Here is a 26198-nt window from a genome sequence, read left to right on the forward strand (position 1 = left end):
TGAGCCGCAGGATGCCAGGACCAGGGCAGAGAAGGAAGGCTGAGAGTCGGAGCACAGGGAAGAGAGGCTGGGGCCTGTGTCTCAGAGGTTCAGAGCGACTATCAGGTCCCAGTCCTGACTGTGCCGCTGGGGCTGGGGCGGCCGCACAGGGGGAGTCAAGGTCACAGACACTGAGACTCAAATGCTCAAACGGAATTAGAGGCATCCTCAGTTTCTGTACGAAAATGGGTGGCACTGGAGGGACGAGGAAAGACCAAAGAGAGATGGGTCACACCAGAGGCAGATTACAGTGTGTCCCAACCACGGGAGGAACCACATGACAGAGGTTCAAAACCACCTCCCCAAGAGGAGCGTCAGCTGAGGGTGCAGGTCCTGGGGGCATCCCGGGGTGGCCGGCCAGGGGAGGGTGCGAGGCCTCTGGAGCCCACGGATGTTGGCGGGTAAGGCGTCCACGCAGAGGCATGCTTGGAGCACCACTGTGTGTTCCAGACAAGCCGCCAGACCACGTCTGGGCCTGAAATTTAACAATGTAATGCACCGTAAGGAAATCCCATGAGCACCGGCTTTAGGTGTAAGAGCTTGACTTTCATAAACAACGTAGTCACGACCTAGAGGAGCAAGAGCCACATCCCAGACACAATACCGAGAACTTCTGCTCGTAACAAGGCTGGCCCTTGTCCAGAGACAGCCCAGTTCTAACAGTGAAAACACAGTGGTCTCCCTGGAGAGAAGAGAAGCTGGGTGAGAACTGCGCATGAGGGAGGATTTCGCCACCCTCGCCACCATCAGATGTACCCATTTTAGAGAAACTCCACCCTTCCTCATTAGGTGGCAGCGACCAGAGGTGAGTGACTGTTCTGGGTTCACCAGGAATCACGCCAGACGAGCCAGACTGCACGACTCCAGTGAGTGAGCACGTGTGTGCAGATGTCTGTCCGTGCATCTGTCTGTATGAGGGTGTGTGCGTGTCCGGGGAGCACGAGTGTGTGGGTGGGAATGCTTGCTGTGTGCGGCACGTGCACATGTACGTACATGTGTGTTGAGGAGGAATAACACTCACTAGGGCTGCAGTCCTAGAACTTCAGTGGGAGCTAAAGACAGAGAAGAGGGGACTGCTCACAAGTGGCCTGGATGGGGTCACCCACTGAAGCAGCCGCGGGCCCACAAGCACCAGAATGGCTGCAGCAGGGGCTGGAGAGTGGCCAGAAGATCCCCCGGTGCACCCAGGCCAGGAGGCCACTTCCAGCCTCAGTCCTGCCGCTGCGTGCCTGGCCAGGACCACAGGGCCGGCCGCCACCAACGCAATGCCCAGGAGAGCCTCCCACCCCTTACTTTACAAAACCCCCACCCTCGCCTGGAAGAAACCTCCTCTTAGAGGTGTGCAGGTTTGAGGTTCTCTGCCTCTCCCTCCAGCCTAGAGACAGGACGAGGCACAGCACTCTGTGACCAGAGAAAGCTCCAGCCTTTCTTCAGGCAGCATCTGTGCCAGCCTTGTGCCCCAGCTGACAGGGACAATACGCTTTATACCCAAAACAATTCAGCCAGGGCAGGGATACTGCAATTCTGATCGTGTGGAGAAGAAAACCAAGGCTTAGAGCGGTTGGGTCAATGGCACCAGAGCAGCTGGAACGTGGCTCCACCAAGATGCACCTGGGCCCTAAAAAGCCTAAAAAGCCAAGCTCCTCCTCACTCTACTTTCCAACAAGAGTGCACCCCTGGAGGAGCCGCGCCTCCTGGCTGGGGCACATGGTTCCACCGCGCATTGCAATGGGCACTAAGGAGAGTGGAAGGCGTGGGCTCAGGAGCAGCGGCCAGCTCAGATCCACACCCCCACCCCACCGCTCTCGCTTGGGGCCGCAGTGGCCACAGGTATCAGACGGGAGGAAGGGTATCCACGCCACAGGTGTGCAGGGACTAACGGACCACATGTCATAACATGGGGCCCAGCACACAGAAGACACCCACTGCAGAAACATGGCAGGACGCGGCTGGGCAGGTCCTCCCTGAAGCCGAGGGAGGCAGCGAGTTCATTCACCTCATGGCACCTGGGGTTGGGGAAAGGCTGGGCCATTGACCTCCTGTGTTACTTATCCTGACAACAATTCTTCAAGGAGGAAACCCTGAAGTCTGCTTTGCAGATGGGTGGACCCGGATGAGGGAAGTGGCAAACTGACCACTGTGGCTCTCCGCTCGCTGGAGGGCCGCAAGCCTGGACTTTGAAGCTCATCCGCCTAATCCCAAAGCACATTCCTTCTAACACACCACTTGCCCGCAGGGAGGCAGATGCGGTCAGTGCGGCTTCCAGGACTATCGGGGCCCGGGCCACGTTTGCATCGGCCTTCTCAGGCACCTGCCCACCTCTGCATGGGACAGATGAGCCAACATGGCTCAACCCTTCTCCAGAGCATCCTCAGATGACCAGCAGAGCCTTGGTCCTCTGGGTGACCTGGGTGCCTGGCCCCAGAGGGCAGCTGGACCGCACGGCTGGAAGGACCACCCTCTGGGCCCCCCTTTGGCAGCCATGGCCCTGATCCGTCCTCCACCATCCTGTGGGTTGGAGCCCCCACCCCGCCCCTTGGGGTCACTGGGCTGCAGCCGCAGGGACTCTGCCACACAGGCTCCTCCCTTCCTGGCCCCCACTCCCCACTCTAAGGGCCCCAGGCTTCTCTGCATCCAGCCAGTCATCAGTGGAGGGAGTGTGTGGAGGGATCTCCCTGCTGAGCTGCCATTACTTCTATCCACCTTTCCCACTGGCCATTTTGGCGCACTTGGGCTCTGACTTCCAGGGCCCCGGGTTTTCCCAGGAAGCAGCAGAGACACAGGGAGGCCACTGTGTGTTAGTCTCCACTGCCAGAAAACCCTGCCGAGGGCTTCTCCCGCAGGCCCTAGGAGCCCGCATTCTGCCTCTGGGATTGAGAGGTGAAGCCAGCTGGACTTCTGGGTCGGGTGGGGACTTGGAGAACTTTTCTGTCTAGCTAGAGGATTGTAAATGCACCAATCAGCACTCTGTAAAAATGCACCAATCAGCACTCTGTGTCTAGCTAAAGGATTGTAAATGCACCAATCAGCACTCTGTAAAATGGACCAATCAGTAGGACGCGGGTGGGGACAAATAACGGAATAATAGCTGGCCACCCCAGCCAGCAGCGGCAACCCATTTGGGTCCCCTTCCATGCTGTGGAAGCTTTGTTCTTTCGATCTCCACAATAAATCTTGTTGCTGTTCACTCTTTGGGTCCGCACTACCTTTAAGAGTTGTAACACTTGCCGCGAAGGTCTGCAGCTTCATTCTTGAAGTCAGCAAGACCACGAACCTGCTGGACAGAAGAAACCCCGGACACATCTGAAGGAACAAACTCCGGACACACCATCTTTAAGAGCTGTAACACTCACCGCAAAGGTCTGCAGCTTCATTCTTGAAGCCAGTGAGACCAAGAACCCACTGGAAGGAACCAACTCCGGACACAGGATGGGGCCCACCCTGCCCTCCTAGAGGCCTGCTAAGGGATTCTGAGGCGAGGTCCGCAGAGCGTTCAGTGTGGCACCCATGCACACTGAGCCCACACCAAGACTATTCTGGAACTGCTGCTGGGATTCATGAGGCACGAGGAGCTAAATTCACTGAGGACGCTACTGGCGGCTTTCCTCCTCAGCATCTGTCCCCTTCCCCCTTCCTTCCTGACATCAGTGAATTCCATACCAGGGAGGCCAGTTCCCCAGCCGGCTTCTGGAAGAGGCATGTCCAGCACCCAGGCTGAGCCACTCGGTGCGCTCTGCACCCCGGTCACAGTGACTGGTTCAGAGTTCAATACGTGGCTGGAGCCAGACCGAAGGAGAGTGAATCCAAGACTTGCTAAGACAAAGATGCTGTCCTTCCTGACGGGTGTGAACCAGCCAGTGTATATAACCCTGGGAGCAGCGGGCAGGGCCTGTGTATCCCATGAAGCTGACTCTCCCCAGGTAGGGAAAAGAAACAAGCCCCAGATGACACTGTGGAGGAGCTGGATCAAACAGTGCCTGAATACTTCCTCCTCCGGCACTTTCTAGGAAAACAAGCCAAACAATTCCCTGAGGCCACAGTACCTAGCGAGAGCCTATCTGATGGGGAGCTACCAGAAATACCTCCCTGCTCAATACCTCCCTCGAAGCCAGCCAGGTACAGTACCTCACGCTTGTAATCCCAGCACTTTGGTAGGCCGAGGTGGGCAGACTGTTTGAGCCCAGGAGTTTGAGACCAGCCATGGGCAACATGGCGAAACCTCATCTCTACAAAATATACAAAAAATTAGCCAGCCATGGTGGCATGCGTCTTTGGTTCCAGCTAATCAGGCGGCTGAGGCGAGAACTGCTTAAGCTGGGAGATCAAGGTTGCAGTGAGTGGTGATTGTACTGTAGTGAGTGGTGATTGTACCAGTACACTCCAGCCTGGGCAACAAAGCAGGACTCTGTCTCAAAAGATATATATATATATTGGAAGCCACCCCCCAAAATCCCCTTAGAGTGCCTTTCCCACCCTCCACCTGTGGAGGAGCTGTGCCCACAGGGGCACCACGCGGCCGCAGCCCCAGCCCTGACCTCTCCCATCTCCCTGTCCTTCACTGCCCTCCACAGCGGCACTACCCCTCACTTTGCTACCAGGAGCCGCCACATGCCTGGAGCCCCGAGCCTGGACCTGAGCACCCAGCCACGCAGCCTCCCTTGAGACACTGCAGCCACACCCGGTAGCCCTCTGACCAAGGCAGTGGGCAAAATGCACACAGTCCTTCAGGGTCCCTGCTCATGCAAATCAGAAGCAGTGAAGACGGGACAGAAAGAACCAAGGGGAGGGAAAGCGGGGCAGCCTGGATTTACGCACAGCCACAGTCTCAGGGCAGCTCCCTCTCCCAGCACACTGGGAAGCATGACAGACGGCAAAGCCGTGGCACAGTGTCCATCAGACCGCTCGGGTCATCCTCAGGGCCAGGGGCCTCGGCTCGGCCTCGATACGAATCACACTGTGGCCAAGGCGCAATCTGGACATGCCATAGCAGCTGAGCCACCATCACGAGCCGGGCTCTGCATACCGGGTAGGGACACTGGCCCTTCAGGTCCCTAACAAGCGCAGCATGCCCTGGGGGCTGACAGTGTCCGTGGGAAGCATCACGGTGCTTCTGAGCTTTCAAGAGTCTAATCTCTGTAAACTATGACACAGTCCCTGCAAGGACAAAGGCAGACGAGAGCTTGTTCTCAAACGGTACTAAGGTCCTTCGGGGAGACGTCCACCACACCACGACCTGCTGCAGAGACACCCTGAGCAGGTGCAGGAGCCTCAGAAAGTCCTGCAGGTGCATCCAAGGCCCGGTCAGCCGCAGGCCCCGGGCAGGGGACATACCCTACTCCTCATTCCTCCCAAGACCTGCCAGCAGAGAGGGCTGCGTGTCCTCAGAGCCAGCGGGGGAGGAGGAAGAGGAAAGCTGAGTCTCTGCGGGAGAGACACTCACTCAGCAGACGACAAAGGACTCACTGAGGTGATGGGGTCATAACAGTGAAGCTGGGATCTCAACCGATGCTCACTCAACACCCCAGAGCCATGGAACACAGGACATCACTGCAAATCACTCTTGTCCACTGCGGCACATTGGCAGTGTGACGAGCAGAAGTGAGCACATCCACCAATCAGACCCTTCACCCCACACCCACGAGAGCACCAAGGAACCAGGAGAAGGATACGTGAAACAAGAGAAGAGGCCCTCCGCAGCCCCCACGTGCCTCAGCTCTGGCCTCCGCTTAACCAGGAGAATTCCGAAAACAGAACTTCGTCAGAACGCAGCCCGCGTGTGCTGAAGCTGGCACGCTGACATGGAAAGACACTCTTCTTCAGGGAGGGACCGCGGGAAGCATTGCACATGGTTGGTTGTGAACTCCGAAGCCCAAAAGGTCAACATCCCCACCAGCTTGGGAGGTGAGCTGGATGCTCCCACACCAGGCCCCATCCTGCCTGGGCCACCATGCCAGGCAGGGGTGGGATGGCCCAGCCCGGCTGCTACCCTCGGATGGCAGCGGGCATGCGCGTAACGGCTCTGCAGGTCAGCTGCTGCCCCAGCCGGCAACCGAGCTACGCTGGGCTGTGCTGCACACTCAGGGGCAAAGGAAAGCAAGCTGCTTCAGGGCAGGCACTCGAAAGGCGAGAAGACACAGGCACCCCAGTGACATCTCCTTTGATGCATCCTTCTGACCTGGAGAGCCAAGGGGCGGATTCCAACACAGAGCCCTTGATCTGGCAAACAAGTGTTCTCCAAAGAATGGGGACTGTGACCACCTATGAGGATTTTTTCAGTGCAAAATCTGACGTAAATTTTATAGTAGAGGGGGTTTTAATATGCCAGAACCTCCCAATGGTTTTATGGCTCCCTTTAAAGGTCCAAAAGGTCAGAGGGCCACCCACATCCTGCAAGCAAGGAGGCACAGTTGGCATCACTAATTAAGACACACCCCGCTTGTGTGGACCCACAGGCCATCTTCCCCTCCTTGTCCACAGCCCCCAGAGGTGGAATGGGGGTCAGCCTCCTTAGAACACTCTAACCCCTGAGCTTACGGGGCTCGGACATGAGTCCTGGGGGTGGGTAAGTCCTCAATAGCCAGCTGGGATGAGCCCCAGGCCACAGGGAGGACTGAGGCTCAGGGGCCCTTGGCCACGCTCTGCTGACCTGCTGGGGGCCCACTTTCTGCCACTTGACTTACATGGCACGGTGCCAGCCAGCAAGGCCCCTGCAGATGGGCCAGGCTGGGCTCAGCCTCAGACCCGGAATTCTGGTGTGTAAACCGGTGGCACTGGGGGTGCCAGCTCGGGTCCCCCAGCGGGTCCCCTCCAGCACGGTTTCTACACAGACTCCTGGCAGGCTTCAGTCCTGACAGCTACTCTACAGAATCCTGGACCTAGGCACAGAGGAAGCTCTCGCCAGCACTGCTGGAAGGAAGGAACTCCCTCCCTTCTGGATGCGGCCCGTCTCAGAGCCACAGGGCTGGGACCCCCGGCGTGTGAGCCACCTTCTTCACCTTGCCCTTGTTTTGGAAGCTGCCCTTGCTTTTCATGCAGAGGTCCCCACAACAGCACCACCAAGCATGTGCCCCAGGGAGGGCCTAGCCACTCCATGGACCACCTGGAGGCCTCCTTGGGATGCATCTGAATGGGCCTGCCTCCACCAAGTTAGAACAAGAGAGATCAGGTCCATCACCCAGCTGGAGCCAGGCACCAATGCACAAAACAGAAAGGACAGAAGCAAACTCTCCATTAAATGCAAGAAGACTACACGTACATGAAAACGCAAGGAAGTCCTTTGTGCAGACCACACCTCCGCCCCACCCAGGCAGCCTGCCAGTTGGCCCGGCTCATCACTGGCTCACGCACTCTGGCCTCAGAGACCTCAGTCACCAGGCCACCGTCTGGCCACAATGCCCTTTTCACCCTACTGCAGCCCCGAAACTCTGGCTCTGGCTAAAAAGGACCACACCCCATTCCCACCCACCCAGCCTCCCCTTCCTCCTCCTCATCTGGGCCTGGCTCCTGCACCACGGCTCTCCCTACCAAGCAAGCCCTCCAGCCACAGCCCTGGTTCTCAGGATGGTGACCCGTGTGCACCTGCCTGTTTAGCTCCTTTTTCTCCTCTGTCCCTACCAACACCAAAGCCTCTTGTGGGCAGAGGCCAGTTTTCCTGATCAAGCCTGGGGTCATGGGGCTGGCCACTGCGTCTGGCACAGAGAATGTGTTCAACTGAGTCTCATCTCATGTAAAACCTAGTACTTGGGCTGGGGTGTAAAATGAGTATTTGCAAAATAATAACTAATCAATTAGAAATATTTAGGGAACATGGCCCCCAAGGACCACCCCCCCTCCACCCCCAACCCCACCACCAGGGAGGCCAGTGGAGATACCACAGAAACTTCTCTTCCTCAGTTTAAAAAAGAACCGCTCCAGCAAATAGCAACACATAAACCAGATGACGGGCCATTCCCAAGGGAAAATGCAATTCCCTCACCGCTTGAACAATACTCCCACTTGGAATGCTGGTTCAGACTTTCAGGTCCTAAGAACTGATTTATTGTTTCAAGCTTAAACATCAATCCAGCAAAAGCACTTGACTCACACAGACGGAGTACTTCATAAACAACAGTAAACTCACAAAGCCCAACACTCACATTTTTAAACAGAGCAGACTCCAAAATGTTTATGTACACAAACATATTAACATATCATATTAAAATTATGACGCTAAATAAGAAGTGATTAAATAATGTCATTAATTCTAATTTAAAACAAGCAGAGAAAAACTTCTTCATAAAAGCACCACTCGCCTCCTCACAAGCCGGGGCCCTGGGCAAAGTGGCTGGAGAACAAGCCGCACACACCTGCCTTGGCCTTGGCACAACAGTCGCATTTGCCACTCGACAGCTGTGTTGAAGGCCGTTCTCCCTCCCATTCCTTTCTGCATCACAGAATTCCCTCCACTTGCATTTATGACATCTCCTTAGGAGCATGTAATCTCCAAAATCAGGACCAGGAAGTTCCCAGATGGGGGCAGGGGGTATCAGGAAACAGGCAATTCCAGAGCACTGGCAAGAACCCCGCAGAGGGGCCAGGCCAGAGGTGGGGCCTCACCCCAGCTCTCCCACCCAAGGCCCACATTGTGCCATTCACTGGGCTACTTACTCATCCATTCATTCATTCATTCATTCACTCATTCATTTTCTTTCATTCTTCGAGCACCTACACTGCCAAGCACAGGGTACAGAGCAGGCATGAGGCCCTCAGGGCCCCTCAATCCTACAGAGCCCCAGCTAGTAGAAAAGGGGGCATTAAACAACTAAGGTCACAATGAGCTCCTGAAATTGCACAACGGGATGCTGTTAGAAAGGAGGAAAAAAGCTGTTAGGCTAAGTTTAACAGGGGATCAAAGGATGAGAGGATGAGCATGAACTGAGGGGCTGGAGAAGAGGAAGGTAAAGGGAGGCCATTCCAAGGAAGGGGAACAGTGTGTGCAAAGGCCCCGAGGTCAAAGGGGACTTAGAGAGAGCTAGAAAGTAAAGCAGGTGGCAGCTGAAACTCCACAAACACAGCAAGTGCTATCAGATGAGGCTGGTAAAACAGAGGCCAGGATCAGGCAGGCCTTCCAGGGCCCCGAGACCTTAGGATCCTAAGAATATAGGAAAGTCATGCCAGGGTTTCAAGCAAGGGAATGAGAGGTACAAACCTGCTTCTGGTGGAAACCTGGGAGACTGTTTGTAGGATGGGCTGTAGCAGAGCCCGCTCAGACCCCGAGGGTCAGTCCCCACCTTGAAGAGCTTACATGTGAGTTAGAAAAACAAATGCCCCTAAATTCTTCTATTGCGAAGCATATTTATCAACTTGCCAAGGACTTAAAGAGTACTTTTCTTTCCAATGAAGATATCTAAATGTTTTCAAATTACTACTGTAAAAAAGTAATACACGCTTACCAAAAGAATCTCTACAATACCACCATGTATAAAAGAAAAGTGTACCCCATTTCCTCACCTCTGATGGTTACCTTAGAGACCCATGTACTTAAAACCAGGAGTGGCCCGGGGACTGCTCCAGACCCCGCCTTTCCCTCTTACACTGCACACTTCTGCCTGTCTACACATGGAGGATGCCACAGTGCAGAAATGCCAGCATGTTTAACAAGTACTGCTTTTATAAATAATGCAGCCCCGACCTCCACACACGTCTGGATATCTACACACTTATCTTCTTTCCTTAGAATAGATTTCAAAATGTAGAACTGTGGGGACAAGGGGAATGGCATTTAAGATTTTGACACTTAAGACTTTTCTAGAGAGCAATTCGGTAATCACTATTTTATGTTTATACATTACATATATAAACTTTTTGGGGGGGACAGCACATGGTCTCGCTGTGTCACTCAGGCTGAAGTGCAGTGGCAAAATCACACCTCACTGCAACCTTGACTTTCCAGGTTCACGTGATTCTCCTGCCACAGCCTCCCAAGTAATGGGGACTACAGGCACACGACGCCATGCCTGATTTTTTTTTTTTTTTTTTTTTTTTTGTAGAGATGAGGGTCTCACTATGTTGCCCAGGCTGGTCTTGAACTCCTGGGCTCAAGTGATCCTCTCACCTTGGCCTCCCAAAGTTCTGGGATTACAGGCATAAGGTACCTCGCCCAGCCCTATTATATTTTATATAATAATACATATGGGTCTCTCCAGAGAGCAAATGATAATAAATAACAGCCAACATTTATATCATGCTTACTACATGCCAGGCGCTATTCAAGGAAATTTCCATACATTAACTTATTTAAACTTTGCAAAAACCTTACAAAATAGAAATTATTATTATGACCAGCAACAGGTATCATCAAACTCGCCAATATGATAGGCATAAAGGGAATCTCCTTCACACTGAATTGATTAGTAATGCTAACCTTTCATCACTGGCACAATGATTCAATGTTCATACGCTCTGCTCATCTTGCAATGGTGATCTCATGCTCTCCTTATTGGTCTGTAAAAGCTCTTTATATATTGACTATTAAGCTTACACAGGCATAATGTGTTATGTATTTTCTCTCTCGTTGTCTCTTAGCCCGGCTGACGGAGTCTTTTGCCAAAGAGATTTTTAAAAAAACTCTTATCCTATTAAATCTGTCAAGATTTTCTTTAAGGTTTCCGGGTTGGTATTGAAAGAGTAGATTAACTTGGTCCTCAAATGCTTTCTTCCAATAAAATCTTCCAAGGTAATCAACAGACCGAACAACAAACACTAAAAGCTGCTCCGGCTGAAGTGGACTTGGAGCATTAGCTCCCTTCCGTCACCCCCACCTGCTTCCAGGCGTCCTGGGGACTTTGCAGAAGAACATGATGTCTTCTAGTTCTGCAGCCCCACACGTGACATAAGACAGCATGAGAAAGCCAGAAGTACTGCCCAGACCTATGAAACCCGCCTGTAACAGCTCCAAGAACAGTCAACACAGCACTAGAAAGTCTAACGACACTGAACTAGAAAGGTATTCCAAATCGTCCTCTTCTCTAAGAGGCTGTGTTCGCCCAAGCACCTCGACAAGCTGAACTTCAGCTTCAAGGTCACCACCAGCCCAGAAGCAGAGGCACGGAGAGGAACTGGCCTTTGGGACTGGAGATGCAGGGGGTGGCAGATGGTCCATCGCATTCTACCCCCAGTTCCTCCAGAGGTAGAGCCCACCTGCAGGACTGTGCTGACACCTACATGGTGAGTGCATGAAACAGCACGAGCCCCAAGCAGGTGCTCATCTGGCGTCAGCTACGGGAGCATGTGACAGCTGCTCGTGGCATCATCTCCTTGCTCCAGGATACATCCTCATCCCCCGACAGTGATACAGGAAGTCACAGTGGGGACAATCTATGTAGGACCCCGACCTTCCTTCCACGAAGTGAGTAGGAGGTGTGTCAGCAAGGCCACAGCAAGGGGACATGTAGGACCCTGACCCCTTCTAGGAAGTGAGTAGGAGGTGTGTCAGCAAGGCCACAGCAAGGGGACATGTAGGACCCTGACCCTCCTTCTAGGAAGTGAGTAGGAGGTGTCTCAGTGAGGCTGCAGCAAGGGGACATGGCCATTTAATGCTGCAGGCACCATGGCCCTCATGCCACCCCAAAACAGGTCCCACTCTTCCCACGCACAGAAGCCCAAGAGAAGAAAACTGACCGTATGAAGAGAACTTACTGACCTCAGTGACACTTGTTCCCACAGAAACGCTTAAGAATGAGTTAAGGTGTGTTCAAAGGTAGCATCACTTTTGACACGGCACCCCTCATCTGACCTGAACCAGAAGGTGCAGTACCCGCCTCTAACGTCAAGGCCAAAAACCCAGAGCCCACCACACGGCAGGGCATATGCTGACCACCTGAAATCAAAACAAACACTCCCTCCAAATCCATCCTTTCCGACTCCTTACCCCAGGACAGACTGGGGTAAATCAAAACAAACACTCCCTCCAAATCCATCCTTTCCGACTCCTTACCCCAGGACAGACTGGGGGCTGCAAACAACAGGGCAGGGGCTCAGTCCCGGTTCCACAGCCCCAAGCTTAGGTGGAGACCGGGCCCCTTCGCCCTTCATTTCCCCCATCCCCAGCTACAGTCATCAATTCTGAGCCTCGGAGGAAAGCCCGGCCACAGCCTGTCGCCCCGCTGCCTCTCAGCAACGGCAGTTCTCTAGGCCTCTGCGGCTCCTTCGCGCCCTACATCAGGTATTAATATATTACTCATGGCAGCTTCTGAGCTATGAAAGCCCAGACGTTTTCAATAGAGAATGGTATGGATGAATTCTACAGGAGTGATGAAATGTTTCTTCTGCTCCGGCAATTAAGACAGCATAAAGTCGCCTTTCCTTTGGTGCCACCCCCAACATCAAAGGATTGGAATTCAAAGCCATTCATGCTGCATTGAAACCTCACAATGAAGCTGGAGAATGGAAGTCGATTACTGGGCATAAATATGCAGTAGTTAAAAGGAAAGAGTTATAACAAAATTAAACTGCAGCAACCCCACAATGTGTGGAAACTTCCAGCACTAGAGTCCTCCTGGTAAACATCCATAGGGCATTCTTCTCAACGAGGTCTCTGGCCACAGAGTCCAGATGGGCTGCCTGAGCCGCACGTGGCCAGCGTGCCAGGTTGTCCTGTCCATCTTGCTACAGCAACAGCCCCCAAGGCCTCCGAGAATATGGCATTTGGAGATTTTTATTTTGCATGGCTAGGAAGCTGCTGAACACAGAACATTCTCTCTGGTGCAGGGCTCCGAGGCCACATCTGTCCTTCGTCCCTAGGCCTTCCAGGCCTATGTGCAGTCCAGTCATCTTCCCTCCGCCCCGCCCCTTAGCCCAGGGCTCCCCCGGGGGCATGCCTGCTGCCAGCTCCCCTTGCAGGAGAAAGAACCCTAAAGAGGGCAGCGTTACATCTGCCTGCTGACTACAGCCGGCTTCTTTTCTAATTGATTACTGCTCTCTTTAGGATGGGATTTGATCTCTAAAATAAAAGCCCAGAACACAGAAAGCTATAGAAGTCTTACAATGTGTTGGGGTGTGTGTTTTTAAGGCATGAAAATACTTCCCTCCCACACAAATGTGAGTTCTTCTGGGGAAAGATGCCACAGATCCCAGAGAGTAGAATATCTGGGAAAGCCCGATCAGTCTTAAAAATAGGTAATTGAACACAGATTTTAGAATTCACAGGAGCTACCTGAAAAAAAATTAAATTTCACATATTTTTGATATCCAAAACTCCATTCTGATGAAACTTCTAACTGGGTGGCATTTTGCATTTCCAATTATAATAGAGTAATTGTGTTGCCATAGTTACTGCAAAATTCTGCAATAACTTTTGTTGCTTTGTAACTGCTGTAGTGTATATTTGTGTACAAGCAGCTGAGTTTTCTTAATTCGATCTCCCTCCCTTCCACCCTCCCTCTCCCCAGCCACCACCACCACCTTTCCTGGCTAGGTCCTGAAACCACCACACCAGCCTTCCTTGGACAGTCCCGAAAATAATGCACAGAATTATCAGAAGCAATTAAAACTCCAGGCAACTACGATCATATTACAAAAGAAAAAGTGAAACCAGGTCAAGGTGCAAACCTGCCAGTATCCCCCTAGTCCTGCTGGGCTGGCGCTGGGCCAGGACTGTTTACAGGCTTACTCCCAGGCCTTAACTGCTTCGGTGATTTGTGGGAATAAACAGAAAAGCCTGAACAGAGAAAAACGGGGCGGCAAAGTGACTGCACAGGCCCTTTCCTCCCTCACGGAGAGCAAGCAGAACTGCTCTCAGCAAGTAATTAGGTAGGTCTCTACAGTCATGCAATTAGGATTTAGTTAAGAAAGTCATTAGTTTTAAAATAACTTAAGTTTAATTTCTGCAACGCTTTATTTGAAAATTGTGTCACAGCAGGTCAATTTACAACATGCAATAAAGAAAACACTCATATCAGCTGCCTCAAGTTATTACAAATTTTTGATGTGCATTAAATGAGTACACTGGGTTCCACCCCCGGCCTTTCCAACTGATACGCACGGTCTCCTGCTATAACAGTGTCAAATAATTCAACGCTCAATGTAAATACGAGATAATTTGCTTATGATTCCGTGGTGTGTTTTCGCAACGCCGGCAAACGCGGATCCCACCCCCGAGCGGGACAGGGCCCCGTCTCGGCCTGCTGGCGCCCTGCGGGCTGAGCCGAGCGGGTCCCGGGCAGCCCCCCGCCCTCCCGCGACCCCCCGGGCGCTCGCAGCGGCGACGACAAGCGCGGGGCCGCGGACCCCCGGCAGGGACGTTTTTCTGCAAACTCACAGCATTTGACAAAGTTACATAAACGGCGCCCGGCCGGCCCCGGCGCCCGCCCGCCCCCGCCCTCACTCCCGGCGGCCCGGAGCCCACCTGCTCGGGGGGCGCGGGCCCCGCACCGGGAGACGGCGCCGCTGCCTGCCGTGCCCACCCCCGCGCCCCCGCCCCGGCGGGCGAAGCCGCCTCGCGGCGCGGGTGGAAAGGTCCAGAAGGGGCCGGGCGGCCCTGGGGACCGGCGGGTCCCACGGCGCGCGGCCAGCGCTGGCCCCCGCCTCCCACGGCCGCGCGCGGGGCGGGTGTGGACCGGCGGCGTCCACCTGCCGCGGGCTCCAAGGCCTGCAGGCTGCGCGGGGCGCGGGGCGGGCGGCGGACAATGGCCCGCGGGCGCCGGGCCGGGGCTGCGCTTACCGCGGCGGGCGGCGGCGGCCGGCTCTAGCCCTGCTCCGGCGCTCCGCGCCGCATCTCCTCAGCCTGCGCCGCCACCCGCCGGCGCGCGGGCTCGGGCTCGGGCGGCGACAGCCGGGACGCGGCCACGGCGCCGCCGGGGGCCCAGGCTGGGAGGCTGTTCGGGCGGCGGCGGCGGCGGCGCGGGCGGGTGCGCGGGCTCGGGCTCGGGCTCGGGCGGCGGCGGGGACGGTGCTCCGCGGCGGCGGCCCCACAACCTCCCCTCCTCATTCACAAAAAATTGACCCACGTTGAACCATGATGCTTCTCCCCCCTCCAGCGTCGAGCCAGGCGGCGATAGGCCACCCCGCACGCCCGTCAGCCGGCCCGGCCCCGCCCAGCCAGCCGGCGGCTCGCCAACCATTGGCTGCGGCAGTCTTGCGTCACCTCCCCTTGCGGGCCCCGCCCTCCCGCCTGGTTTCTAATGAAGAGCTCGTCAATTACGGCTCGGCCCCGCCTCCCGCCCGCCCGCCCCGGGCGCCTGGCCGGCCTTCCATTGGCCCGCTGAAACCTGCGCACAGCCCGTCTGCTCCCACCCCTCGCCCAGCGGCTGCCCAACCGCGGGGCCGGATGCCCTATGAGCGGCAGAGAGGCTCCACCCCTGCCCGCCTCCCCGCACGCGTCCTGGACCTCATTGGCTGCTGGAGCTGCCAATTCTAGAGGGTGGGGCGTACCAAAAGACGCTCCAGGCGCCAGCCGCTGGGTGCTTCGCGGTTGAGGAGGCGCAGGGACCGGGGGCCAGTAGTGACCGTAAACACGGGCCCCGGCCGTGTCCAGTCGCACTCGGTAGCCCGCATGGCTGCCTAGCGGTCAGCACCGCGTGTCTGCGAGCCTAATTCGCGCTTAGAGGGCACACAATGGGGTGCAGGCTAAGGCGGGGAGCCGGCCAGGCCTCGCCGCGGCGTCCATCTTGGATACTGGTAGTGGGTCACGTGGTGCTGCGTGCGCACTGAGGCGCAGGGCGGCCCGGTCACTGAGTGCGCAGGCGCCGTGGGCCTCGCCCTGCCCCGCGGCGGGAACGCAGCCGTGAGGGTGTGGGGTGTAGGTCCGCCAGGCCTGCAACGGCTGCCGAGGGTCGTGGGATGCGCTCGCCGCGTCCCTGCTCAGGCGGAGGGAGCCCGGCCCGCCGCCAGGGTCTCGAGTCCGGGTCCAGGCAGGCGTGGAGGTGGCGGGAACGGCGCACCGCCCGGGTGGGCGTTGTTTTAAGGCCGCAGGGCTTGGGAGGCTTGTGTTGAGTTAAAGGTCGGCCCGTAGATCCCCGGAAGCGCCTTTGGTTGCCAGCAGGTGTCGGCGAGGGTCTTTAGTGGCCACCCTCCTGGTGGTGATGTTTCCGTTTCTTTCCAACAGGAGTATGACAACTTTTCAACTTGAGTGCACACACTGTCCTCGGAATCCCGCGTTCCAGGGAGGAAGCGCCTTTGACAGCGCGCGCCGGTTCGTGGGGCCCGACGGCGTGGGCCCGTGGTTGCGGACCTGGCGGAGATGCGCGTTCGCTTCGATTGTAGGCCATTCCTTTTAGGAGCTGAGAAAGGATCCGTTTTTACAGCATTCTCGACCTGTGATTCTTGGTGGGGGAAACTAGTTATGTGGATAAAAATACAGTTAGCAAAATAAAAATGCCAATTTTACATTTCCTTAAATATCTCGTTAATAATTAGAAAACTTTGGTCATTGCAAGAAATGCTTAGGCTGAACTTTGAAGGAGAGGAATGGTGAATTAGAGAACTTTAAAACAAGATACAGCTGAAGAAAAGGAGAGCAATTACGGGGTTTTGGAGACTTGGCTGCTGATGGAAACGGTGCACTATCTAATTTTCATGTAGAATGAAACAGGGTCTGTAGCTAGCTAACATCTAGATAAGATTCAATATCATTTGACAGGATTCTCAAAAACATACAATCACGAGAAAATATTAAAACCTGCCTGTAAGTCTACCAAAGTTAGTTTTTCACGTACAAAGAGAAGTGCCTGCGCAAAAAGTCACGTGAAACGAGCTCTGGGATCTAATGCTTGCAGAGGTAATTTTTAAAAAGTAGATTTCCATTAGAAGGAATGGGTAGCCCCATTGCTGCGTGCCATTTAGACCTCACAGGAGTCCTGAGAGGCACTCCAGCAGAGTGAGGCACCACGCAGACGTTGGGTGGATGGTGCAAGAACCTCACTCGCCATGTCTGGAAAAGAGAAACTTGGCCTGGGTGGCTGTGTCTGCCATTATGTGTCAGAGGGGCTGTCTGAAGGAGACCGGTGCACAGCCAGTGCAGAGCAATTCAGTACGATAGTGTGCAGTGAAAGCAAACACGCTATCCTGTGAGCTGTGTATAAGGAGAAAGGTGGGGTGACAACCCCAATGCCTGGGAGCATTCGCTTGGGACTTCACATGCAGGTATTTGACAGAGTCAAATGAATCACACTCAAAGGAATCTCCGTGTTCTCACAGTTGAAAGAAACCAGCATCAAAGACTCAAATTTTAAAATCTAGGGTTGGTAGATCCAATAAAATGGTAGAACTCCTAGACTGGCTACGATCGGCAAGCTGGCCAATTATATACAAATAACAGTAACTTTCAGATAACTGACAACATTCAATCGGTAATTAAATAATTGTTGCATATTCAGTATGTGGTGAGCTTTGTGCTAAGCACTTACATATGTGTTAGAAAATATGAAACATTCTCAATTAGCAAAAACATTTTAAGTACCTAAATGTAACACTAAGTTCCAACAGAACTTCCTGAGAATTGTGAAAATCGTTAAATAGTTCATCTGGAAGAATGAAGATTTGAGAGCAGTCAAAAAGAAGAGTAATGAGGGAGAAACTGTGCTCCCAGAAAATAAAAACATGTTATGTGGGCTCCGAAATGAAAACAACGTGATATTGGCCCAGATCAATGCAAAATAATAGAAAGTAAAGGAATGGCCCCAAGCAAATGTACTGACTCCAGGCTGATACCCAGCCGATATGTGTATGATCAGTGTGCTCCAGCTGTTCTTAATGGGCAGCTTTGTAGGCTGGTCAGTGCCTGTGCCTCACCAACTCTTGACTAGTTTTAATACCACCCCTGTAGGGATTTAAAATATAATGAAAGTGGCTTTTCAAATCAGTGAGAAAGCAATATGGTAGGGTACCTGCTAATCATTTGAAGAGAAGAGATTAAAGTTGAAATCTTTATTCATCAAATGGAGTAAAGACTTAAGTTTTTAAAAAAAGTACTAAGGAAAAACTCTGGACATCTCTATAGGGTTGTGGAATATAAAGAATATTGTCAACAGTCATAAAGGGAAATAATTGAGAATTTAGGTATGTTGTAATTAAAATTTAGTGTGCAATCAGTGGGAAAATGGATAAACCCCAACTGCAAAATACAAGGGAATATTAGCAATAAAAAAGAATGAACTGTTATAGACGGTTGAACGTCAAGAACATCATAAAAGATGTCAGATACAAAAGGGTTTACACTGTATGACTGTTAATATGAAATTCAGCCAAATATGGGGTAGAGATCAGAACAGTTCTCTCCAGATTGGGGGCCTACAGAGGGTGGACTGGGAAGGACACGAGAACCTTCCTGGGCAATGGAGATAATACACTTTCTGTCTGGGGTGTAGATCGCATAGGGGTACGTACCGATCAAAACTCGTTGAATTTAAGAGCTGTGCCTTTCTCAGGAAGATTTTAATTCAGAAGAAAAAAAATTTTTTGAAGGCAGTGGCTGCCCCAGTTTGGAGGGGAAGGGGGGACTTCTGGTGCTTCAGAACACAATAAAATTAAGACAAGTGAGTGGGGAAAGCGTTTGCGTGGGATTCGTAGAGGCTGATCTTCACAGGCAGGAGGGTTTTCAGAGCGGAGCAGCCCATACATAAAGCAGGCAGGGACAAGGAGAGGCAAAGACAAAAGAAGAAACGCCCATAAACATGGCAGGATGTTCTCTAATAAGAGAAGTGCAATGCTTTGTTTGATAAAAGCAAATGTGTGGAAATAAACGCTATTATACAGCAACTGAGTGTCAACTGATAGAAACTTTCAGACAGCTACTTAACCACACTCATAAATAAAACCTGCAAAATTTGTACCTTCTTTCACCTAGTGATTGCAATTTTAGAACCTCATTCAAAGAGACAAACATGGATGCTGATAAACATTTAGCTAAAAGGTCTACAGAAACAATGGTTGGTTGGGATGAATATGTATGCATATATCACCAAAAATAAGGGGTTTTGTATCATGGAAAGAAATTCACTTTATAGTTTCAAGGGAAAAGAAAGACAAGAAGACCTCATTACAATGTGATGTAATTTTTACAAATGAAAGCATTTATAGACACAAAAACAATGAGGAAAAATGTGTCCTCTTCTAAGTGGAAAATGAGAGATTCTTGTTTTCTTTTGCTCACTTGTTTTCTTAATTCTTCAGTGAACATGTTTTCCTTTTGTAAAAAATAATTATTTAAAAAAATTCAAGAAGGACATGAAGTTCACTAAGGAGACAGCAAGCTCTGAGAGCCTCTGTCAAGCGGGCACGAGCCGGGGGCTGTAGGACAGATGTGGGAGGTGCAGCCTGGGCTGCAGTAGAGGGAGCAGGGGTGGGGTAGTTCAGGGCTCTTCTCACAGCCCTAAAACTTTCTTTTTTTTTATTATTATTGTACTTTAAGTTCAAGGATACATGTGCACAATGTGCAGGTTTGCTACATACGTATACATGTGCCATGTTGGTGTGCTGCACCCATTAACTCGTCATTTACATTAGATATGTAATGCTGTCCCTCCCCCCCCTCCCCACCCCACGACAGGCCCCGACGTGTGATGTTCCCCAGCCTGTGTCCAAGTGTTCTCATCGCTCAATTCCCCCCTATGAGTGATGTGCACTATTCACAATAGCAAACACTTGGAACCAACCCGAATGTCCATCAATGATAGACTGGATTATGAAAACGTGGCATGGATACACCATGGAATACTATGCAACCATAAAAAAGGATGAGTTCATGCCTTTGTAGGGACATGGATGAAGCTGGAAACCATCATTCTGAGCAAACTATCACAAGGACAGAAAATTACAGCCCTAAGACTTTCAATTCTTCCATATCTTTCAGCGGACCTTCTGCCCTCCAACACTTTAACCCAAGACCTGCTCCAGATAGGGATGACACAACCAGGTCATTGAAATAAGTAGCAAGAGACCAACAAAACAGCTGGTGATGGACGCTCCCCTGGCTCCCCTTGCCCAGCTTTCAGCCTTGGGTGACTGATTCAATGGAAGTGAACTTGACCAAGCAGACCCAGTCAAAAGCTACCAAAGTTGGCTTGAGATTTTTGCTTTAGTTTATGTTTTTTGAGGTAAAATATCGGGGTCATTAGCATGTAAGGAGGAGCTGAAGTCACTACAGAGGGTGAGGCCAGGTAGGGAGTGGCTAGAAATGGCAGGAGCAGTGGAGTCCAGGAAGAGAAGAGAGAAGAGGCCGAGAGCTGAGAGGCTGGAGGCTGGGGGACTGGGAAAAAGTCCTCCAGATGAGGCCTTTGCTGTTCAGGGGAGTAAGTTTGCACGTGACTGCTATCTGAGGAATTTAAGTGCCAACTACCTTAGCTCAGGTCCAAAAGCAGAGCCTGATACAAGGACACAGGTGCAGCAGGGGTTTGGGAGGAGGCCCCAGGAGGCAGGAGTGACAGACCTGGGGGTTGGAGATGGGACAGGAAAGGAAGGACAGCCAGTCCTGGGCTGTGATGTGCAGTTGGCCAGACTGTTCATCTTTGAGAAGGAGGAGGAAGCATTTTTCCATCAGCTCCCAAACACCAGTGGTCAAGCGCTGCCCCACAGGGGTTAAGTAAGGCCCCCCATGCTTCCAGGCTGGGCAAGCAGGAGTTCTGAGAGAGCCCCCCAAACACCCCACTCTGAGCATCAGAGAATCTCTGGGAAAGGAGACAAGAGAGGCACCACAGGCCAAGGGGAGGAGCCACCAGGGCGCATCTGCGGGGCCCAGGGAGCACTGGCCATGGAAGCATGGCTGGGATGAGAGGGAGCTCCAGCTGCTAGAAGGGGCGCTGAGGCGAGGCCAGAGGCCAGGTCTCCTGCTGTTCCAGGAGGTGCTACGGACCCTGGAAGGCTCAGAGGCATCGGCTGGGTAGCTACCACGGTCACCAAGCAAACATGAAGTGAGGAGCGTCTGAGGAGCTGGTGGGGGAGACCCAAGGCAAAAAGTTTCATGTGCGGCTCCTCCACTTGCCGCAGGCAGCACCCCCATAAGTCCATCCTAAGTGGAAAATGCTTCGAATACACCGAAACTGCCAAGCGTCATGGCTCAGCCTCGCCTGCCTCCAGTGGGTTCAGAACCCATGCATTAGCCTACAGTGGGACAAAATCATCTTACAGAAGCCTGTTTTATAATAAAGGGTTGAGCACCTCACGTCACTCATTGAACACTGTAAATTAGGTCAAAACTGCAACAGGCCAAGTCAGACCCTCCTGAGTCGGGACTGTCTGTATTTTCCTCTTAGTACAGGAGACCGGGGTAGGTCTGTGGCCAGGGCAGAGGCGTGGGGGAAGTGCCCCTGAGAGAGTCCCAGGCAGGAATGTGGAGGATGCCGTGGGAGTGCCAGGCCCGTCCCGAGCGTGTGTGGCACGTGGCAAGCATCAGGCAGAGGCTCACACATCTCGTGTCTAAATACTATAAATAAAAGGGCAAATTCAGCCAATAGACTGTGACAAGGAAAGTGCCCATCCTCCTCCTGCCACACTCGTCCCGCTGTAACTGTCTGGAATTTAAAATCCTCAGGGGCCTCAGGATTCTGCCTCAGAGGGAGCTGCAGTCTGCCTCTGCCTTGTTCCTTTCTCCTTTTGCCACTGGCCTTGTCTTGCACTTCAAGGAGCCTGTCTCCCATGCCCAGCCTGATTCAAGCTCTACCCACACTCCCAGACAGCCACCCCTTGGCCTCCCTGCAGACCTGAGTGTGGCAGCCCCGTGCCACAGTCTGCCTTTGGGCCATGGATCTCACAATAGGCCCGTGCCTGTTTGGAAATGGCTTCGGGTCATCTGGATGTGGAATCCTGGGCCCCTGTCACCTGGAGCATGGGTCCCTGAGCAACACCCACGATGGTCGCAGCGACTTCTCAGCTAGAGAGAAAGATACCCTGGAGGGGCCAGATAGCCTGCTTCAATAGCACGGGTCCTGGAACAGGAGGCCAGGTCAGGACCCTTGTGCTCAGGTCTCAGACGGGCTCTGAAAACCCCAAGCAGGAAGATCCTCAAACAGGAGGGGGCCTCTGAAAGAAAGGGGAGGGGGTGAGAATGGGCAAAGATGAGTCTACAGGTGAGGGCAGGAGGCTGAGGATGGCAGCCTTATGTTTATAATAGACATGGTCCTGAGCTGAGACCCAGGAGTAAAGACAGGGTGATGACAACAATAATCAACACGTGATGTGCTTGCTATGAGCCAGGTGCTGCGGGAGTGGCATTGGCAGGGTATTGAAGAGAGAGCTGAGCAGGCAATTAGAAAGCATTGCTAGCCAGGTGCTGTGGCTCACGCCTGTAATCCCAGCACTTTGGGAGGCCGAGGTGGGCGGATCACGAGGTCAGGAGATCAAGACCATCCTGGCTAACACGGTGAAACCCTGTCTCTACTAAAAATACAAAAAATTAGCCAGGCATGGTGGTGGGTGCCTGTAGTCCCAGCTACTCGGGAGACTGAGGCAGAAGAATTGTGTGAACCCGAGAGGCGGAGCTTGTACTGAGCCGAGATCGCGCCACTGCACTCTATCCTGGGCGACAGAGTGAGACTCGGTCTCAAAAAAAAAAAAAAAAAAAAGCATTGCTGAGTGGTGCTGAGGGCCCACCCAGTCAAATGCAGTGTTTGTAATGGCACCAGGGTCATTTATCTTTTCTGGTAGCACTGAGAAAGCCAGCTGCAAAATTCTTGTATTGTTGGATAGATGCAAGGTTGGTGGTAGGGCTGAAGGACAAAGGAGCAAAGCCCTAGAGGTACTAGTTATGGTGGTGGGCATGACTCACTGTGAGGTCCAGGCCGCAGAGGACAGGAAGGGCAAAAGGGCAGAGTTGGATGAGAAAAGGGCAGGGGTAAGGACCTGGAGGTTCCAGTGAGCTCAGTGCCCGGGCTGAGTAGCTGTAGCCCAGAGACTTGTGGAAAGACATTATTATTTTCAGCTTAAGATTTCAGCGGTAGGGGAGAGGGCAAAGCTCAGGATCCTGGCAAGGGGGCTGACTCGCTTACCTGGAAACATTCTCATTACAAAGGACCTAGGAGTGCTGCCTAAAAGGCTGCGTTTTGAAGAACACATGGCTGAGTATATACAAGCAAGTAAGGGAACTCCGTAAAGACGAGAAATCTCCTAAACTGATGACTTAGGAAAAAGCCCTTCCTGATACCTCTAACTCAGGGGCTGAGGCGTTTGAATTCTATATCCTTAGTGAAAGGACAGACTAGAAAAAAATCTGCCCAGTGGAACACAGAGACAATGAGGAAGGGCATCTGTTTCCACCTTGGTTCTGGGTGGGGAAAAGGCTTCTTGCAACTTTGTAGCAGGGCCCACCCTCACTTGGGTTTGACACATGCTACCCGCACAATCCAGGAACTCTCAGGCCCCAAAAGTAACATGAAAAGTAGTCCAGGTGTAGGATACTGTCAGAACTTCTGGCAGAAGCAAACAGTGGCAATGAGGGTAACACCCTCAACCTAGGTTACACGGGATTCCCAGGAATAGAGCCTCACGCAAAATGAGCTCACAACCAAAAATGACAGGATGTAAAGGTTTTATATAAATATGTAAAATGTTATGTAAGTTTATAAAACCCAAAGGAAACAATTCACCATGAGCAAGAGTCAGCAGATGAAGAACAGGATGATGCCTCCAGCCAAGGCACTGGGATTATAAGAGAGCTTAAAAATAAATGTTAGAAATTGCTAAAGGCATCAAGGAAGTTACATTGACTATGAACCAAAGAATAAGACACTAAGAAAAAGAAGAGTGGAATTTTTCAAGGAACCAAGTAAAACATCTGGATATGAGAAATGTAGTCATTAAAATTAAAAATTCGGTGGGGAAAATAAAAAGCATCTTAGAAAACCTTATTAGCAACTTGTTAAATGGACCCAAGGAATTTATCCAAATGCAGACCACAGGATAAAAGATATGGAAGCATCTCTTTTTTACTAGGAGAGTGGTGGCCATGTGGGTGCTTGGGACAGATCTCCATTACCTGGAAGTGTGGCCTGCGAATGGCTTACAGCTGTGTCATTCTCCAGAGAGCTGTCGTTGGTCAAAGGGGAGTCACCTCACCTGGAAATGCTTGGGAGGTTACCTGTCTCCGCTCCCAGATGGCCAGTGTCTGACCCCCAGGGATAGGAAGCCCAGATCCCTGTGCAGCAAGTCATGCTCCTGAGCTCCCCATGGGCTCAGGCTGAGCCTTGGCTGGCTTGAGCCTAAATCACGACCTTTCCTAACTTCCCCCCACGCCTGCTGTGCACTGTCCTTCCTCTGGCCCTACTCCCTGCCCTGCCATCCTCCCTTCACTTCCTGGCAGGGTCCTCCCTGCGAGTAATCCTCGAGAAAGCATTTGTACAGCAGCCCTAACCTCACCCTCAGCCTCTTGGGTATCTGATCTAGAACAAGGCATTGCAGGAGGAGAGAATGGAGGAGGAGCAAGATAATGGCTGAGAAGTTCTTAGCATTACGGAAGAAGGGGGATCCTTAGGCTCAGGAAGTCCTGCGAGCCCTGAGGATGGTAAGTAACATAATGATACACTGGACCTATGGTAGCAACACCGCCCAATGCCAATGCAAAGAAAGCTTTCCTAAAAGCAGCCACAAAGAAATGGCAGGTGGCCTCCTGAGGAATGATCATTGGACTGATGGCAGACTATTTGTTTTTTGGGTTTTGTTTTTTTTGTTTGTTTGTTTGTTTTCTGAGACATAATCTCACTCTGGCACCCAGGCTGAAGTACAATGGCCTAATCATGGCTCACTGCAGCCTTGAACTCTTGGGCTCAAGTGATCCTCCCACTTCATCACCCTCCCAAATAGCTGGGACTACAGGCACACACCACCGTGCTTGGCTAATTTTTTAATTCTTAGTTTTAGCAGCTTCTGCAGTTGGAGAGCAAACTGTGCTGAAAATCAGGCCCAAGCTTGGATTACAAAGTGATAGAGGCTAAGTTCATACTCCAGCAAGCTTCTGGTGTTAAAGTCAAGGGTAGGGTCCTTGGTGGGGAAAGAGTGGGATCCTAGATGTAGGAGAGGAACGTTTCAGAGGATGCGTGTGAGGTCTTGGAACCTCCAGACTCTCCTACGGGCCCCAGGCCAGCACGAGTGGCCTTCCCCATGCCAGAGTAGAGACTCGCTCAGCACCTATAGGGTTTGCAAAGCCTTGGCTCAGGCAGTTTCTCCCAAGGTGAGGAGCCACCTTCCCTACCTTCCCTCATTGCTTCTAGGGTGACTGTCAGCTCCTCCCTGGATCAGGCAGGAGGCTTACAGCCCCAGCTACAGGAAAAAAGGGATTATTTAACAGAAACTTGGGAGCTAACGAATATAACACGGGCAAGAACAGGAGCATAGATCCCGAGGGTGCCGATGGGAGCAGCACAGACCCAAGAGAGAGAAGACGTAGTCACGTAGGTCCCCCTCTGTGACTCAGGATTTCACACCCCAGTGAGGACATGGAGAACTGGAACTGATGGGTTGCCAGAATGTTCCCTGAAGCATGGAGACAATGGCCAACAGTGGCGGAGGGGAGCCGCCAGGCCTGCCTTGGGGGTCAGTAAGGAAGGGGTCAGGAAGTCCAAGAGGTGGGCGCACTGAGAGAGATTGATCACATGAAGTTCCCACAAGGAACACAGGACTCTCTCTGCATTCAGGTGGCAAGAAAAGAACTTTTAGAAGAGGTGTGAGCATCACTGAGAAAGCTGGAGGTGTCTGTCTTCAGTAGGACAGGGCAGAAGAGGGAGGGCCTTGATGAACCTGAGTCCTCGCGTGTTCTTGGGAGTGGCAGGATCCTGAATAGCAGGGGCAGTGGCAGTTCACCATCTGGGGCAAGGTGCACGTAATTTCCATGATGGGCAGCAAGCCAGGACAGCAGATAAGGTGCTCAATTCACAGGTGTTGGTGGTGATGCCAACAGACCAGGGAGGTCCTGGGGGGCCAAGAGACAGCAGCCAATGGGGGCACTACTTTCTAACATAGAATCAATAAAGGCTAGAGGTGGGTGGACAGAGGCTGGTGTCAGCTGCCACAAGGAAAATCACAACCCCTCACCCGATGGCCAGACCTGAGTCAGTTCTCAGGCACCAGTCCAGCGATGGAGGTCCTGAGGCACCACAGCCAGTTAATAGACTAGCTCTTTTCCCTGTGCTTCCCCACAGGACCTCCAGCCATTCAGAGTAACTGCCCCCTGTGGAGCAGGGAAGATCCAGGCCTCAGGA

General features: G+C 52.6%; 1 protein-coding gene and 1 long non-coding RNA gene across 13 annotated transcripts in view; one reads left to right on the plus strand and one right to left on the minus strand.

The window, feature by feature from the left end:
• HDAC4 (histone deacetylase 4) overlaps positions 1-15838 on the minus strand; it is a 359741-nt gene extending 343903 nt beyond the window's left edge. For 4 of the 12 annotated variants that reach the window (XM_063790965.1, XM_063790963.1, XM_063790961.1 and 1 more), the window contains exon 1: positions 15024-15112. The gene's annotated coding sequence lies outside the window, so the exon portion shown is untranslated. Of the gene's footprint in view, positions 1-14422; positions 15117-15447 lie in introns of those variants that run through there. The other 8 variants (XM_009444680.4, XM_054679624.2, XM_054679623.2 and 5 more) reach the window with 7 other exon arrangements.
• A 47-nt stretch (positions 15839-15885) lies between these two features.
• LOC104005435 (uncharacterized) lies at positions 15886-16413 on the plus strand. The gene is made up of 2 exons (XR_010149964.1): positions 15886-16015; positions 16121-16413. It is a non-coding gene; the product is annotated as an uncharacterized LOC104005435 (long non-coding RNA).
• The last annotated feature ends 9785 nt before the right edge of the window (positions 16414-26198 follow it).

Source organism: Pan troglodytes, chromosome 13 (genome assembly GCF_028858775.2).
Source record: "Pan troglodytes isolate AG18354 chromosome 13, NHGRI_mPanTro3-v2.0_pri, whole genome shotgun sequence".
NCBI lineage: Eukaryota > Metazoa > Chordata > Mammalia > Primates > Hominidae > Pan > Pan troglodytes.